General features: G+C 37.0%; 1 non-coding gene across 1 annotated transcript; it reads right to left on the reverse strand.

The window, feature by feature from the left end:
* Window positions 1-9,333: 9,333 nt before the first annotated feature.
* On the reverse strand, window positions 9,334-9,440 carry LOC141635758 (small nucleolar RNA R71). The gene has a single exon (XR_012540420.1). It is a non-coding gene; the product is annotated as a small nucleolar RNA R71 (small nucleolar RNA).
* Window positions 9,441-19,859: the final 10,419 nt, after the last annotated feature.

A 19,859-nucleotide genomic window follows, 5' to 3' on the forward strand; every position in this document is an offset into this window, starting at 1 on the left:
GATGTCGGGTAAGAGTCTTAGTTCATGGGCACGGGTTTTAGTGGTGATTTGATACGGGGTTTGGGCTGCCAAAGCAGGGCATACGGGATTGAAAAGGGATGTCTTGGGGCTTCGGTTTGGAGGGCTTAAGGGCTGATTTCGTGGTGGGCTAGGTGCTGGGTTGTTGTGGGTAATGTGGAGCACGGGTTGGTAGTTATGGGTTGCGGGTTTGGACCAAGTTTGAGTCGGTTTAGAAAGGCTTTCGATGGGCTATGCAAACATGGGTAAGGGAGAGAGTTGGGCTGTTTTGTGTTTGTTTGGGACGAGATTTGGAACGTGGGTATGGGGGTTTGAACTGGGGTTGGATGGGTAGAGGCCTAGGTTGGTTATTGTACTCGAGATTCGTGCCAACTCGTAAAGAAAACGGGCTCAAAAACCGAGCTATAATCGAGCTCCAAAACGCGTGGTTAAAACGAGTTTTCGATTTTCAAATCGATTAACACATTAAAATCTATGATTTTTCAAATCAAATACACTCATAAAATGATTTTTCAAATCAATTATTTATTTTATTTTCAATAAAATAAACTTGAGAAAATAAATTCAAAAGAAAGTAAAATGAATTCACCTTAAAAAAACTTTAATTTAAATATCATTTAAATTAATAAAATACTCCGTTGACAACGCTCATTGTACATCGTAAAACGAACCCAAATAATGACAATGACAACTAATAAATACATGTGTCCTATCATCATCGGGTGTTTGTCGGGTTCTCTATAAATTCCAATATCGACGGATACGGGAATATCGAGTCGGGAATTATGTGCTTAGTGTGTATGATGATTAAGTTGGAAATAACTGTGATGGAGTCTCTGGTAACATTTAGTATGTGTAAGTGCGATGAGGAACTGTGTAAGTTTGTGGTTGAGTGGAAGTGTGTATGGATGTAGTAGAGATGGTGAAAGCACCGATAGATGCATGATAGTATTGGAAAATGTGATGATAATAAGGAGTTGTAAGTCTTTGTATGCGTATGAGTACATAAAGGAATTGTAAGTCTTGTAATGGATGATAGAGTTTGTCAAGTAGTAATTAGGCAATGGATGAATTTGTTGAGTACTTTTGTGATATGGCATATTTAAGTCGAATAATTTAGTTAATAACTCGTTGTGACATGATCGAATTCTTAGCAAACTCGGATGAAATATGATGGTTTATTATTAAATGAATGCTTACTATAGTAAACATATATGTTGTATAGTTGAATTTGCAAGTACATAAGTAGAAGCGAAGTAATCTGTTGGTTGCATGTACGAAAAGTTGATGGCATGGTGAATCGTTTTGCATAATGTTTGTTATAGGGTGGAATGATATGTGTAATGATCGGATGAAATCGTTGAGTTATATTGGAGTAGTAATAATGTGTTGTGAATGAATGAAATAATCTGTGACGATTTCCAAATATCCTTTGGAATCGACACGAGTTGTTGTTTTGCAGAAATCGTTAACTGCAGTTGTAACTTTTAACCGTGTACCAAACCTTGCGTGACCGAGTACAAGTGCCTACTCGACCGAGTAGACCTTATTCGATCTACTTAGGGAGCTATAAGGTCGAAAAAGTTGGATCTGCCAATGAAAACTCGATCGAGTAGCTCCAACTCGATCGAGCAGAGGCCACTCGATCGAGTAACCTACTTACTCGATCGAGTAAGAGAACAGTACACGAGTTTATACGGGTTTCTTATACCCTTTTCCTATCTTCCTTCTTCTTACTTTCCTTCATTCATAAACCCTAATTTCCTCTAAATCTCTCTTTTCTCTCAAGAGCTTGGTGATTTGGTGTTGTTTCCTTGGTATTCTTCTTATTTAATTCGTCCTTTTCGCTTGCTAATCATTCAAGTTAATAATGTTCATGCTTTTTTATGTTTTTAGTCAATTAGAAACATGTAAAGTGTTGGTGTTTTTCTGAAAATTCGATTTGTATACATGTATTCTTGCTTGTAATTGTTGTAACATGAAGTAATTGCTTTAATTTGATGGTTATTGATGCTAGAAGTAGAAAAATCGAATCAATATGGGGGTTTGAATGGACCAAAATTTCCACGGTTTGGGGATTCAAATTGAATTTTTGTTTGTCTTTTGCATATGAAAGGGGGAAAAATAAATAATATATGTTATGGGTATCATGTTTAGTGTTGATTTTGATGAATTTTGCTCAAAATTTTGTCTTAAAACTCCGTCTTAAAAGTCCCCCAAACTGAAAATCCCCCCAATTCCTTTTGATGGTTGCTTATTTGGGAAGCTATTTTGAAAGTTTAATACTTTGAAGTTGTGAAGTTGATGTGTTAATTGATGTCATACCTTTCAAAATTGTTGTAGCTGTAAAGATCGTCTAATGAGAATTTGAGAGTTGTATACTTGAAATTTTTGGATTGTTTGGTGAAAGTGTGTACATAGTTTTTCTTTTCTATAGTTATACATGAAAGTTTATGTACATTCAAGTAAGTGTTTCTTTGTGTGCCTAAAATGTGTGTTGAAAACAGATGCCGAGACCTACAATTGGTACCCGTCAGAGTAAGAGGGGGAGGGCTTCTGATCCTGAGGTTGATGAATGAAGTGGGGAACCTACGGTCCTATCTGTGCCTGTAGTACCTTACCATCATCTTTGCTGATTTCAAGCAAAGAGATGCGTTTGTCAAATTACAGAGACGTCATCAGAAACCTACCCGTTGTATCGACACCACACTCTTAACGGACCTAGGGGTGGATACAGATGTGTGGCACATCTTTGAGACTTTGGATATGACCGGGTTGTACCGTATTAGGAAACACTTCTATGCCTTTTTGACCTTGGAGTTTATGAGTTCTTTTCTTTATGATGCGGCGGAAAAGACCGTCCAATTTCGTCTCATGAACACTAGCTTTCTTTTGACCCTGGATACATTCGCCACCCACCTTGGCTTTGCCCGACCGGAGAAGTGAGCTCTTAGGGACATCCCGACTGAGTGTGGAGCCAGTAGTTTCATGCCTTGATTTACCGGCATGCCCGCCCCCCACCTTCAGCAACATGTTGATAAACGATGTCTAACATGTCACCTTAAAGATCTGTCTTCGTGCCTTGACTTGTTTACTCTATGACCGGAGAGATGTGAGTAAGCTTAACTTACATGAGGTGATGTTGCTTGCTGCCTACCTTAACCCCACCCTAGCCCAGAGAGTCTCTCTCAGTGCCCCAGCCATAATGTGTGCTAGCTTAGCTTTGATGGCCTCATCTGACACCCGTTTCAAGAGTTGTGGTGCCATTGCCACACGATTCTGGCACTGGTGGCATCACGGGTGAGGGTACAACTAGAGCTGGCACGTCCGGAGGCGGTGGTTGTGATGCGAAGATGGAGGAGCAGGCCATGGAGTGATGTTTATTTCTTTGGTCTTGGTTTACATATACTCATTCCTATGGATTTGTTATATTTAGTACTCGGTTTGATGACTTGTTATTGCTTAGCACTTGGTTGTTAGTACTTTGTTAGACTTTGGTTTGTATTTTGGCCATAAGGCCGTATTTTGGATGTTTCTCATAATTTTATGCAGGTTGTTAGTGTCGGAAATGAATTTCCGACTCATGTATATGATGCTTTGGCCTTACAAAGTGGTGAATTGGAGGGATAACGACCTACGGCTACTCGATCGAGTGCCCCTCACTCGATCGAGTAACTGCAGGGGTGACATGTGGGATGCATTCTGCTCTCGGCTAACTCGATCGAGTAACTGATGAACTCGATCGAGTAAAGCCAGCTCGATCGACTGCCTTACGAGCTCGATCGAGTAACCCGGTAGGATATTTATTTCATTTTAAAATTCATTTATATCACCAATTTTGTGATTCTTGTTATAATGTTTCTTATTGTGGGTATGTTATATCATTATCCCACCTCAGAGGTAGTTATACAGTTGTGCATATCTGTATGATTTATACAATTTCGGTAATGTAGTGTACAATTTCGGTAATGTTAAACCAAATTGTCTCAGGTAATGTAGTGTATAATAGTTATAATCCTTGTTGCCTAATTTGTTTGGTCGTATAAGAAAGTAATTGATCACACGGCTGATAGTTGATGATAGAATGTCTTGTTGTGTTGTTCACATTGACGATAGTTTCATATATATATCAGTCATCTTTATGTAATGTCAAGGAAGTATCGTGGTTGACATGAGTCAAATGTGTAATATGGTTCGTTCGTCATGTCAATGTGGAATAATAATTTATCGACTTGTGTAATAATTAAGGTTGTTTTGATGGTGAACTTCGGGGACGAAGTTCCTTTTAAGAGGGGAAGAGTAATGTCGTATGGGAAAATGACGTAATTATAGCAATTCTATAGTATTTTTATGACAATTTTATAGTATTTTAAATGGTTGTTTGGGTAATTTCGTAATGGTTAGTGTATAATTGAGTAGTAGTTTGCAATTGTTGAATAAACTAGCATGTGTTGTATTTTGTTTTCAAGTACTTGTTCACAATTTTGTTTTCACTATAATAAAAGAATTAGTATGATTGAGTGGAATGAATGAGATGCTGTTGTGTATCTGTAATAGAATTATTGCGTTTGGGTGTTTTGTAACTGATGGTTGTTGACAAGTAATCGATGGAGGAATAGACTGGTAATTGTATTAGTTTACATATGAGTAATAACAGGAAGTGTGTGTAAGTAATAGTCGAGTTGGTTGTTCTTGTATACAATGTGTGTTTAGTGGTTCAATAGGAAGTTGATGATTTGATAGGAAGTTGTTTTGCGTAATATGTGCTAAGATAGGTAATGAAGATGGTTGATGAACATTCATAGCGAGATGGTCTTTCTAAACGGTTGTGTTGACTTGTGTCGGATGAACAGTGGTGGTTGCCTTGGTTCCTCTGACCTTGTGTCGTGGGGGAGGATGAGTCGAACTTCGGGGACGAAGTTCTTTTTAAAGGGGGAAGACTGTAATACCCGTCATTTTAGAGACCCGATGACTGATGTTGACTGACCTTAGACACCTTTTTGACCTTCGAAAACCTTACGAGTGGTGACTTGCTACGATGTGAGTCTTTGTGTGCTTGTTACTCGATCTAGCTGAGGCTACTCGATCGAGTAGCTTGGGAGCTCGATCGAGTAGAGGTCACTCGATCGAGTAAGTTGGTTACTCGATCGAGTAACGGGTATACAGCGGGGAATTATAAATCGTAAATCGTGAAACCCCAAATCATTTCTCTATCTTCTTCCTAAACCTAAATGCCGTCATCTCTCTTCTCCTTCACCATGGTTCACCCCCTTGATGCCTTTGTGAGCGAGTACGCCCTTGGGATGGGATGCTTGAGTCGGGTAGTGGTCTTGACGCCGGATTTCTTTGTATAGGTATGTTGTCATCATCATCATCGTCATCTTTGTTTTTAGTCATGGTTATAGTGGTAGTAATAGGTGGTTGTAGTGGTTGTATAGGTGGTTTTCGTGGTTGATAGGTATCTTGTGGTCGGACGCGGATTCGCTGCATTTTGCTAAAGGTAGGTTCGCCTACTCAGTACTTTGATTGTCTAGAGAGTCTGCTGATGTTGTTTGGTTGGTTTAGTGTCTGTATTGTTGACTGGTTGTGGTAGTTGATTAACATGGTGTTGGAATAATAGTTGGTGATGGTTGTTTGTACTGTTAGTTGTGGTTGTTTGTCTGTGATTCTCGAGGTGCGTCCTCGGCTGAGTGGAGTTACTTGCAGGAGTGGCTTCACGCCCTTGATTCGCCTTCTGTGGAACCCGCCACAAAAGAGATGTGCACATTAAGGAACATGGGTTTATCGCTCGGATTGATGAGCGGGGCTTAGGTGCAGGGAGCGGCTGCGGTCCCCCACTGGCAGGACTGGACCTTCGGACAGTCAGATGTGTGTGTGGTTGGAGGAGGTGTGGGGTGTCTGTTGTTGTACTTGTGTTGTGTCTGCTTTTATATACATGTTATCTCAGTTACTGACCTTGTGTGGTTTATTGTGTTGTCTCCTTGTTTTGTGTCTGCCGTGATCCAATATGGTGAGCAGTCAGTCTTAGCAGGTTGATGTATGGATCTTAACTGGGTGCTTGGAGGGATGATTCTACCACGAGTCATGGCATAAATAGTTTCACATAGCAGATAGTAGTTTTGAGTTGTATCTTTTATATATCGCCTGTTGGTTTAAATCACTTGTAATATAACATAAACTTTCTTTTATCGACATTTGATTATTACTGTCCTCGGGCAACCAAGATGGTAAAACCCATAACTGCTAGGGACGGTCTTGTTAAGGCTCCTTGGTTGGTGGGGGTGTTACATTAGGTAATTGGAGAGAGGGAAGGTAATGTGTGGTATTATTGTGGGATGATGTGATTAAAATAAGTATTGTTGTGGGGTGAGATGGTTAAAATAAGATAAAGTATTGGTATTTTAGGGTATTGTTGTGAGGGTGAGTGATTAAAATAAATAAAAAACCTTACGAAATAAGGAAAGAGAGAAAGTATTGTGAATAAATGAAAAAAAAAGGGTGAATGTTATTTAGAAAAGGATGGAGTATTATTTTTTGTACAAAGCACTTTATTTGACTTTTCTCTAGCGGTAGAGTGCTACATTACACTTCCCAAACACAACGAAAAACGAGACTATTTATGTATTTCTATTTTCAATAGTTACATAATACTCCCTCCATTCAACTCCACAATGCCCTTTTCTATTTTACACACTATTCACAAGTGAGCATTCACTATCAATTTTCTCTCAATACGTAAGTGAAAATATATTCATGTGAGATCTTGTTTAATTCGTCTTTACGAGTACATTAAAAATATTTAACTTTTATAACTTTTGCAAATACGTAGCTAACGATATTTACCGCGTAAAACATGCGTTGGGAAACTGATGTGACTCATATTTGAGCACATTTAGTCCCCGAATTAACCTCGTTCCTATGCTTTATATTGCATAATTAGGTCATTTACTATCTTTAGTTTCCCATTTTGCATATTCTTTGAGGTTTTGTCCCCTTGATAGGAAAGGAGTGCTAACCTTGCATTTATATGGAGAAATGGAGCTAAATTGATTGCATCTAATGACCAAGCATCAAATAGAAGACATCACTAGAAGGCATATGTAGATAATAAAGTGAAATGGGCAATGATGAAAGGATCCTTGCATCCCTGAAATGATCCTTGCGGATTGTGAAGGAGGAAAAAGAAGAGAAGTAGTCTGCCGAGGAATCCGAGTGGATCACACACGATCCGAGCATCTCCCATCACCACCATCCGAGCGTCTCCCTGCCAAGACGCTCGTCTTGTAGCTAAAGGATCTGAGCGTCTTCCAGAAAATCCGCTCGGATCATAGGTCAGAGAGCCCGTGCCACATCTCAGGACGCACAGATTGTGGCAAGACTAGCAACACGGATATGCTCTTTTCCTTCGAGAGGAGCATTTCCTCAACTTTTCTTAAGGACTTAATAGTCATTTAAGCCCTTAGTAACCCTAACCTTTGTACTTAATCTTTAGTATAAATACCCCATTGTACCACCTAGATTAGCATCAATTAGTAACCAATTCCTAATCAAGTCTTATGAATCCTTAATACTCTCTTAATTAAGTTGTAATCCATTCTTAATCATGTCTTAATACAAATCTCAATATTAATATTTTCTTAATTTCTCTATTGTTCTTCATTTATTTTGGGTAATTAGAAGATTATTTGAGTTTATTTGGAGGATTGACAACCTTCCATCAATCATCAAGTACTTCTATTATTCTTTGCTTTATTAATTGGAATCATCTTCATAGGTATATTTCTCTCTTAACCTTGTCTAATTATTTTTAATCATTTTCATTTATTCATCATGCTTTGCTTTGATAGTATGATTGACAACCTTGTTAGCATGTTAAACTTGATAATGAGTGAGTAGTTTCCTTAACTAGGATTAATGGAGAATTAGGGGAAACCAACATGGGGATTGATTCATGCTTAATCTAATATGTTTTCATAATTAATTTGCTTGCTTGTTGTGATTTCAACTTATGCACATGTTATGCTTGATGAAATGCGAGCCTATGAATCCTTGCATTTTTTACCCATCACCTATCTTTTCAATGAGACTTGTAAGCTTATAAACTAACTGGAGTCTCATTAGACCATGCATATAGTTGAATAGGAAGGACTAAGTCGACTTGTAGGTGTTGTAAAATCTAATCGATTCGGTTCCGGGACCCAAACCTTCTTAGGGATTGTAAGCTTATACACCAACTCGATCCCATCACAACAATAAGTGCTTACATCTAGTAGAGAACATGTTTGTATGATCAACTCTCATGAATCCCCTATGAACCAATGACACCCTAGTGCTTTTAATCAATTGTTTATATCTCATTTTAATTACCTTAATTGTTTTTACCTTACTTTTATATTGTTGATTAGTTTAGTTGATCTCCTATCTCAACCCAAATTATGACACCCTTAGACACAACCATTTGCAATTGAAAATCCTACATCAATACCCGTCCCTTGGGATCCGACCTTTACTTGCCTCTTTACTAAGAGTAGTTTGTGAAGTTATAAATATTGTTTTGGTTGGTAGCTTTTGACGACGAAGTTTATATCACGAGCCAAAAATGGCGCCGTTGCCGGGGACGGTGTTAACTTGATTTGATTTTCATTAATTGTTTTTAGTTGTGTCTTTCTTTACCTTGGGGAATTAAATCTCCTCAAGGTTGTTCTAATTGTTTTCGAGTTGTTTGATATTTTGCATGACTAGGAGATCACAAGGTAATCTATTACCTATTGATTTCGAAATTGAAAGAACTTTGACCAATAATAGAAGACTTGCTAGAGGTACTTTGAGAGGTATTGGAGAAATTGTGGACACTCAACCAAATAACATTGAGTTTACCAACCATTTTGCAAGAGAAGGAGTGGACAATCCAATAAAAAAACCCACCACAAAATCAACCCACAATGCCTAAATTTTCATCACATTTCGTACCAACCAAGGAGAACCTACCAAATGGTACTCCTACACCACAACACTTAACCAGTAATTCCATTGCCAAATCCACATTTATACAACTAGTTGAGAGAAGTCAATTTGGGGGGATGCCTAGTGAGGACCCTCACTCTCATATAAAGACTTTTTGTGACTATTGTGATGCGATTTCTCAAACCGGAGTTACTCAAGACCAAATCCGATGAGTCTTATTTTCTTTTTCATTTATTGGTACCGCGAAACAAATGGTTGAAAAGCCTAGACAAGGCTACTCTTAGTATTGATTCTTGGAAGAAATTGGCACTTGCTTTCTACAAGAAATTCTATCCTCCGGAGAAGACTAATGTGTTGAGAGCACAAATCACCGGGTTCAAACAAAGGGATGAGGAATCATTGTATGAAGCATGGGAGAGATTCAAGGACACTTGTCGTTCTTGTCCACATCATGGACTTAGCGAGTGGTTCCTTGTGCAACAATTTTGGAATGGTCTATATGAAGACTCCCAAAACATTCTCAATATGGGATCCCATGGTATGTTTACCGAATTTGATGACAGTCAAACATGGAACAAAATTGAAGAAAGGGCGGTTTCATAACTCGCAATATAGTAGGCCTCAGAAGGCTACTAGAGGAGGAAAGCATGAGGTAGATTCCATTACTCAATTGGGTGCTCAACTAAGTGCTCATATTGACACCATCAATTTGAAGTTTGAGAAGGCTATGGCTAAACTTGATGAGGCCTCCAAATCACCCAAACAACATGTTAATGCTATGGTGGCATCATCCTCAATTCCAAGTGGAGTATGTGAGAGGTGTGGAACTTTGGGACATGACCAAAGTGAATGTAGGGGAACAAGTGAATAAGTCAATGCTTTCCAAGCATACAAATGTGGCACCCCTTATTTCAACTATTACAATGAAAATACAAATTCCATCCAAATCTTTTATACAAAAGCAAAAATGTTCAAAATCCTCAACCAACATACACCCCACCTCCAATGAGAAATCAAGCTCAAAGACCCTTTTACAACCAAAGCCAAGGTTATTAAAATCAACCATCATACAATCAATCCAATGACCAAAGCTTTGATGTTCAAAAAGCGGTCCTCCAAATGCAAAACAATCAACAAGAATTCTTCTCTCAAATGCAAAAAGATAGCAGAGCAAAAGATATCACCATCAACAACATACTAGCCCACACAAAGATGTTGGAAACCAAAATGTCTCAATTAGCATCTTCTAGCTCTCAAAGACAAAAGGGGCAATTACCACCTCAAAGTAATCCCCCAAGACATGAGTCGGTGAGTGCCATCCATTTGAGAAGTGGTGTAAGGTATGAAGGGCCAAAAAAGCCAATTGATGAAAACATTGTGGATGCTAGTAACAAGGAAAGAGTTGTGGAGAACTCTAAGGAAGAAGAAGCCACCATTCAAGAAGTTTCAAAGAAGAAGAATGAAGAGAATGCTAAAGAAAAAGAGCCTATTGTGATTAGACTTCCATTTTGAAGTCGTCAAGCTAAGCCTAAGTTTGATGAAGAACTTGGAAATTTCATGGTGATTGTGAAGAACTTAGAAGTCTGAATTCAATTCACGAAATTAATCAATCATGTTCCGGCCTATGCGAAATACATGAAAGATATTTTTACAAAGAAGAAATCCATCCGGAAGCAGAGACTATTGCATTCACTAAAGTGAGTAGTGCTATTCTACAAGAAAGTTCACCTCCAAAGCTCAAAGATCCGGGAAGTTTCTGTATTCCTTGCACCATTGGCGACACTACAATCAACAAAGCAATATGTGACCTTGGGGCAAGTGTAAGTGTCATGCCATACTCGGTATGCAAGAGGCTAGGAATGGGAGAGCTCAAGTGCACTAATATCACGCTTCAAATGGCGTATCGATCAACAAAGACACCTTTAGGGGTATGCGAGGATGTGCCGGTAAGAATTGGCAAGTTCTTCATCCCGGTGGACTTTGTTATTGTTGACATGGAGGAAGACTCCAACATTCCTATCGTTTTAGGAAGACCCTTCTTAAATACCGCGGGAGCGGTGATTGATGGGAAACATAGAGAGCTCACACTTGAAGTGGGAGATGAAACAATCACTTTTAACCTTGACAAGACAATGAGAGCTCCCCGCTTACATGAGCCATGTTTCATGATCGATCATTATAGACGAGAAAGTGATAGGAAGAAGTTTGCATCTCAATGCAAAGATCAAGCTATGGGTAAAGAATCACCACCCATATGGAAGAAGAAAGTGGATAATCTCCAAGATGCTCCGTCCAAGAAGCAATGAAATTTTCAAAGCAAAGTGAGCTTGAATAGCTCACCACCACTCATGACAAGAGAAGAAGAAGGCCTCATTGGCCATGACGACAAGAAAGAGGTGTTATTTCCATCAACTCATGATACTATAGGGAATCAAGCTAGTGAAGTATGTGGTCTATGGGATGACGAATTCGATGGGTTAGTCAATCCCTACATTGGCAATGCTATAGACCAAGGCTTTGGTGACCATCTTAACTCAAGTCACCACGATGAAGATAACAATGTGCAAAGGTCGATTGAAGATCTTTATCATAACAATGAACAAGCCTTCGACTACTTCTACACGGTGTTGAGCAACATCAACAACACCTTGGCTATGCCCCCTTGACATCTCATCCATGAATGAGAGTTTGGTGGAGTCCTCCCTAAACTAACATTTGTAAATATTCTAACCGCTTAACTTGCCTTTTACTTCTTGTATTGCATACTTGTCAATTTTGGATTTACATTTTAATGTTTTGATCAAGATTATCATTATGAGAGAAAGTGAGGGAGGTACTTTAATGTTTCTTGATGTGTAGTGTTTGGACTAGTGTGCGGATAGCAATTGCCTAGGCTATCTGAGCCTTCGTAGTGCACCCCCAATGAAGACCAAAGAAATGAAGAAGAAATGACTTGGGATATGATGATCCCCAAGGGTGGAACTGAACCCGTGAGGTACAGGAGTAATCCGAGCGTCCCCATGACAACCCGCTTGTCTTGGAAGTGATCGGAGCGTCTTGACACTAAAACGCTCCTCTTGACAGAGCTGAAAAGGAAATTTTTTTACTAACTAAGGATCTGAGCGTCCCCAGGATAAGACGCTCGTCTCAGCCCAAAGACGCTCATCCCAATGAAAATCCGCGCGTCCTGGCCACTTCAAAAATAGGGATTTCACTTTGACTATGAATATGAGCGTCCCCAGAACAATCCGCTCATGTCAAGCCAGAATCCGCTCGTCTCCTCCAGAAGACGCTCGTCTCAACACGGGTTTCATATTCCAATGCCAACTGAACTACAATCCGAGCATCTCATGCCTAATACGCTCGTCTCCTACTGCTAACATACAAAAACACGGGATTTTAAACCCCCTTCCCCATTTCATTTCATTCATTCAAAACACAAACACACATTCAAAACCCTCAAAACCCTCAATCCCTCCATCCATAAAACTCAATTTCCTCAACCAAATTCACCCAAATCAAACCCAAACATCCTCAAAACACAATCAAATTACTCCTTTATCAACAAAAAGCCATTCAAACATCAAAATCTTCAAAGTTGAATCGATTTTCTAGGGTTATAGGCAAATTTCAAAAATCCTAAATCGATTTGGGATTCATTGAAGCTTGAGGATACTAAGAAGAATTCAAGCAAATCTTTGGTTGTTGATACATTCTTAACAAGGAGAAGAACAATGATAAGGACAAAAGGTGGAAACTAGGCACCCCCAAAATCAAATCTTTCAAAGAGGCAACAAGCTCTTCAAGCTTCAAAAGCTTTGGTGGTACAACAAGCAAGAGTGGAAATTCAAGAAACTCCTACTCCTATGGTGGAAGCTACTACTCCTATTCTGGTTATTGAGAAATTATATGAATATCAGGAGGTAACTTTCACATCCGATTCTCATAAAAAAGCTTTTATATCTCTTGCTAAGAAATCGATTTTGCCCACCAAGTTTGTTTGCCAAGATGCTTTGACCAAATTGGGTGTCCTTGAGAGGACCAAGAACTTCTTCGAGTCTGTGGGGTTGCTTACATTATTTGATATGCAAGAATTGACTTACCCCTCCCTCACCATGGAATTTATAATGTTCATTGAAAATCACTAAGGTAGAGACTCGAAAGAATATTGAATTCCGCCTTGAAAATGTGGATAGAAAGATGTCCTTTGATGAGTTTGGCAAGGTGTTCGGTCTTGATAACGACTCGACTAATGAGAAGAAACCTTCAAAATATGACCCCGCTCCTTTATGGAAAGCTATCACCGGAAGAAAATTTGAATCATTCAATGAGTGTCGTGCCATTTATGTCCACCATCCGGGTATAAGGGTATGGCATAAGGTTGTGGGAAATACTCTAATTGCTAGGAAGGGGACTAACTATTTCACCGAACTCGATTTCATCTACCTTGAGTCAACCATGAATGTCGACAAGAAGTTCACCAGGAAATACAATGTGCTTCAACTCTTACTCGAAAGGTGGCTCACAATTGACAATGGTAAAGAAGGTGCGGCCTTTATTGTAAATGGGGGATTGGTAACATGGTTGGCCAAGCACTTCAACCGGAATTTCAACAAAGATGAGACTTATAAGCCAGTTAGGGGAGGCCACCTTATTGATCTAGCCACTATGATTAACAAATTCCATTGGGTCAAGAATGACAACCTTGACAACAAATTTGAGTGGCTCACCAAAGATGCCAAGTCCTTAATTCTACTATACAAGATTTGCCGACTTAATGTCCGAAGCCCAAACTATCTTCTTCCACTCTCCGATGAAGCCGAGTTGATAATGCAACAATATAGGAAAACCATTGCCGAGCCCTCCTCCTCCATTGTGACTCCACCCTACCCGTTTACCTACCAAGAATTCCGACCCGAAGATGTTGAGGTAGGTAACGATTACTTGACCAAATTGATGCAACACATGCATAAGGAAGCTTTTGAGGAGCGGGTCAATGCTTACCATGCCCAATATCCGCCCCTCCTACACTTAGCTAGGCAAGGACTCATTGATCTATCATGTCCTTTGCCTAGTTGGGTGGATAGGGAAGTGTTCTTTCCTAATGCTCCTAGAGATGCTAGCATGGGTGGTGAGGCTACCAAAGGGAAGGAAATTGTTGTTGAGAGTGTAGAAGATGAAGAAGAGGAAGAAGAAATGGAAAGCTCGTGTTCTGATGGTGAAGCCTCCGGATCCATGGAAGTGGATGATGATGACAATGAGGATAATGAGGATGACGATGATGATGATAGTGATGTCGCCATGGGGGAAAATTGAGGACTAGGAAGCTTTTTGGAGGATGTTACAATCCATTGTGAGTTTCCTACACCTCCTTTAGCTTTGTTCATTTCTCTTATTTTCAAATATTTTTATCTTGATCATTTGTTTGAGTCCTAGCACCACCTAGAGGACTCCCACCTCCGTTTCATTGGGGTGTCTTTTATTGTTCCCACCATGAAAAATCCAAAATGACAAGTTTAGTTTCATGCATAGCATTTTGTGCATGAACTCCCCAAAATTTTTACACTAGCAATAGTGTCTTATTTGGTTTGGGGAAGTTTAAGCACACGCATTGGGAGTTAATTCAAATTATGCTCTACAACCAAACAAAAATTCATGCATCATATAGTATAGTTTAGAATGCATTCACTTGTTTATATTTCATATAGTTTGCATTTAGTGTAGAAATCATGCATTCTCATATAGCTTGCATAATTCCTTATCGTATTGGCCATTGAGGACAATGTTATACTAGTGTAGGGATGAGGAATCCTAACTTGACTAAAAATAAAAAAATGATAAAATTGAGAAATTTTGAAAATACAAAAACATGTCTCTTTATTTCATAAACAAAAACCATAAAAATTTGAAAAATTGAAAAACCCAAAAACATGTTCATTCCCCTTTTAGTGTAGAATTGTATATATTGTATATACTCGTTTGATTCTTTGTCTATCCTTTTTCACATTGATCGACTACGCCACATCCGAGACATGAGGATATTGAAGACCCCATGGTATGATCTTTGCAATCTCCTTTTTCCTCTTTATGTTAATGACTATGTGGCTTTATTTTGATTGATGCGGTATAAACAATGTGATTATAGGATTGCATTTAGATTATATGGCATACTAGTTGGTAGAAGCATATGCATTAGAGTTGTATAAATGATAGTTGCATCATGGCATATAGTTGCATTTAGGAAATTTTTTGTGAAAACAACTATTCGGGAAACTTAACAAGTGTATATAAGGCCCTTTTAGATACTTTTTCTTCTTAAGACTTTGCTTGTTAGAATACTTGTAAAACACCCTAGGATGTGTCATGCTAGTATCCTTTGACCCATGGATTAAGGCCTAGTCAAGAGTACCTTGTGGTGTGATAACTCCTTCGCTACCGTTTATTCCAAGGTGACCCTTGAAACCATGCAATCATCTTTCACATTCTACCACATTTTGTCATCAAAAAGGGAATGGGCACAAAAACTATCAATTTGAGTTCAAGCATTAAAATGAAAATGAAAAAGTTTGCAATTGCATCAAAAGAAAAGAGGAGTAACAAAAATGAAAACTCCTATGCTTCAAATATAAGCACCCTCACTACAAATGGGGTGACTTTAAAAATGTTCAAAAGAAAATGCAAGAAAAAGTTGAAATTGTCAAGTATTGAAATGCCAAGCACCAAAAGAAATGGCAAAAAGAAAGTGTTCTCAAATGTTAAATGCCACAAGAAATTGGGGGGAAAAACAACAACAAAAGCAAACTCCCATACGAAAATCAAATGATCCCTTTATCCATCGAATCCACTTTTGTGCATGGTAGAGAGGGGACGACCCTTCTTCTTGTCTAGGCAAGGATGGGAATTCCGCGATCCTACAGTGTTTTTAACACCATAGGGAGTCTACTCTTCACGAATGCATTTAACAATTGAGGACAAAGGTACCCTAGCTTGACACAACTTGGAGGTGATTTATTGGTATCCTCTTAGGCTTAGTAGCTTGAAGAAACTGTATCTATAATGGAGTGTGTACCCTTAGATTGCTTCCCTTATAGATAATTTGCGCCACTTAGATGAGGAAAGTGTCTATTCATTTTTGTAGATGCATCCATTTCTTGTTTTGCGTGCTTAATGGTTGGATGTATCGCCATTTTGGCAAGCCCCATCATGCCTTGCAAGAAGGGATCCTACCTCATGGTTGTCTTGTTGTGAGTTGAGGGGCGGAGTGAGACCCGATAATTGTCTCACATCGGCTATATTAATAGGATAGTTTGAATAAGGGTCCTAGTTTTTGTCACCTCTTTACTCGGTATGAGCAAAGGTTCGATTTGGGGATCTTTGATGTGACTCATATTTGAGCACATTTAGTCCCCAAATTAACCTCGTTTCTATGCTTTATAGTGCATAATTAGGTCATTTACTATCTTTAGTTTCCCATTTTGCATATTCTTTGAGGTTTTGTCCCCTTGGTAGGAAAGGAGTGCTAACCTTACATTTACATGGCGAAATGGAGCTAAATTGATCGCATCTAATGACCAAGCATCAAAGAGAAGACATCACTAGAAGGCCTATGTAGATAAGAAAGTGAAATGGGCAATGATAAAAGGATCCTTGCCTCCCCGAAATGATCCTTGCTGATTATGAAGGAGGAAAAAGAAGAGAAGCAATCTGCCGAGGAATCCGAGCGGATCACACACGATCCGAGCGTCTCCCATCACCACCAGCCGAGTGTCTCCCAGCCAAGACGCTCGTCTTGCAGCTAAAGGATCCGAGCGTCTTCCAGACAATCCGCTCGGATCATAGGTCAGAGAGCCCGTGCCACATCTCAGGACGCACGGATCGTGGCAAGACTAGCAAGACGGATATGCTCTTTTCCTTAGAGAGGAGCATTTCCTCAACTTTTCTTAAGGACTTAATAGTCATTTAAGCCCTTAGTAACCCTAATCTTTATACTTAATCTTTAGTATAAATACCCCATTGTACTACCTAGATTAGTATCAATTACTACCAAATTCCTAACCAAGTCTTATGAATCCTTAATACTCTCTTAATTAAGTTGTAATCCATTCTTAATCATGTCTTAATACAAATCTCAATATTAATTTTTCCTTAATTTCTCTATTGTTCTTCATTTATTTTGGGTAAATAGAAGATTATTTGGGTTTATTTGGAGGATTGACAACCTTCCATCAATCATCAAGTACTTCTATTATTCTTTGCTTAATTATTTGGAATCATCTTCATAGGTATAATTCTCTCTTAACTTTGTTTAATTATTGTTAATCATTTTCATTTATTCATCATGTTTTGCTTTGCTAGTATGATTGACAACCTTGTTAGCATGTTAAACTTGATAATGAGTGAGTAGTTTCCTTAACTAGGGTTAATGGGGGTTAGGGGAAACCAACATGGGGATTGATTCATACTTAATCTAATATGTTTTCATAATTAATTTTCTTGCTTGTTGTGATTTCAACTTATCCACATGTTATATTTGATGAACTGCGAGCCTATGAATCCTTGCATTTTTTACCCATCACCTATTTTTTCAATGAGACTTGTAAGCTTATACACTAACTCGAGTCTCATTAGACCATGCATATAGTTGAATAGGAAGGACTAAGTCGACTTGTAGGTGTTGTAAAATCTAATCGATTCGGCTCCGGGTCCCAAACCATCTTACGGATTGTAAGCTTATACACCAACTCGATCCCATCACAACAATAAGTGCTTGCATCTAGTAGAGAACATGTTTGTATGATCAACTCCCATGAATCCCCTATGAACCCGTGACACCCTAGTGCTTTTATTCAATTGTTTACATCTCATTTTAATTACCTTGATTATTTTTACCTTACTTTTATATTGTTGATTAGTTTAGTTGATCTCCTATCTCAACCTAAATTGTAACACCCTTAGACACAGCCATTTGGAATTGAAAATCCTACATCAATACCGTCCCTTGGGATCCGACCTTTACTTGCCTCTTTACTAAGAGTAGTTTGTGAAGTTATAAATATTGTTTTGGTTGGTAGCTTTTAACGACGGAGTTTATACCACGAGCCACAAACGTGAAAAAAGAAAAGGGCCTTGTGGAGATGAATGGAGGGATTATATTTTTCAAAATAAAAACAAATATTTGTATTAGTATGTTTAGTTTTATCCCTTCCCTTAAATAATAGATTAATTATATGCACATCGAACCCGGTTCACTATATAAAGCGAATTATGAATTACGAACCCGAATTCGAACCGAACCACGAGTTATGTAACCTAGCATGTGCTTCCTCTAAGGACATATGTAAGGAAAAGTCGTTTAAACTTTAAACATCAACACTCACATTCTTAGGAGATTCAATGGAACTAGGGTCCTGTTCTCTCTGGCTTTTTAGAGCTGAACTGAACTGAGCTGAATGGAGCTGAGCTGAACTGAACTGAACTAAAGCTGATTGGAGCTGAACTGAACCATAATAATAATAATAATAATAATAATAATAATAATAATAATAATAATAATAATAATAATAATAATAATAATAATAATAATAATAATAATAATAATAATAATAATAATAATAATAATAATAATAATAATAATAATAATAATAATAATAATAATAATAATAATAATAATTATTATTATTATTATTATTATTATTATTATTATTATTATTATTATTATTATTATTATTATTATTATTATTATTATTATTATTATTATTATTATTATTATTATTATTATTATTATGAAAGCTTGTCTCTCGGCTCCCCACCAATTTCATGTAAACTTTAATTTTTCTTTTAGTGAAAGCTTCGCGCATCGTTTAAAAAATAATAATAATAATAATAATAATAATAATAATAATAATAATTAGTTATTATTATTATTATTATTATTATTATTATTATTATTATTATTATTATTATTATTATTATTATTATTATTATTATTACTATTATTATTATTATTATATGAAGAAGAAGGAGAATAATAATAATAATAATAATAATAATAATAATAATAATAATAATAATAATAATAATAATAATAATAATAATAATAATAATAATAATTATAATAATAATAATAATAATAATAATAATAATAATAATAATAATAATAATAATAATAATAATAATAATAATAATAATAATAGATACACTAATAGTTATATACTAATTTGAGTGTTTATGTAGCCACCACAAACCACCTTCTACCCTAATTTGATGGAATAATGGAGCACCAATTTGCCAAATTGTTATTCGAATAGTAGCTCGTGCAACTATCATACTAATTTGAGTGATTCAGTAGCCACCAAGAACCACCATCAATCCTAACTTAATTAATTAAATAACTAAAAGTTAACAAATCCTAATTTTATCTGTGACAAACAAATAAATTTTGAATGATTAATTAAAAATCATAAAATAATATTAATAATTGATAAAGAAGAAAAATACTTTATTAATTGTTAAATTGGAATCAATCTTTTGAGTCATTTGAGCAATTAGAATAAGTTTTAGGAAAAATGATGATTTAAGAGTTCATTTGGTTATATTTTAGGTAAAAAAAAGGGTACTAAATGGAATGTTTAAGAAAAAAATGTATCTGAAAAAATAAAGTTCGAACGTATTTATAATAAAAGTAATAATAGAGTAATATTTTTAAGAATAATATTAGTTTATTAAAATTAATAGTAGCAATGTTATTAATAATATTATAATTAATTAATATTCATATTCATATTCATATTAAGAAGATTATTAGTGATTGTATTATCTATATTAATATCGATATTATTGATTGTAGTAATCACAATATTCATAATAATAATAATAAT

Source organism: Silene latifolia, chromosome Y (genome assembly GCF_048544455.1).
Source record: "Silene latifolia isolate original U9 population chromosome Y, ASM4854445v1, whole genome shotgun sequence".
Lineage (NCBI taxonomy): Eukaryota > Viridiplantae > Streptophyta > Magnoliopsida > Caryophyllales > Caryophyllaceae > Silene > Silene latifolia.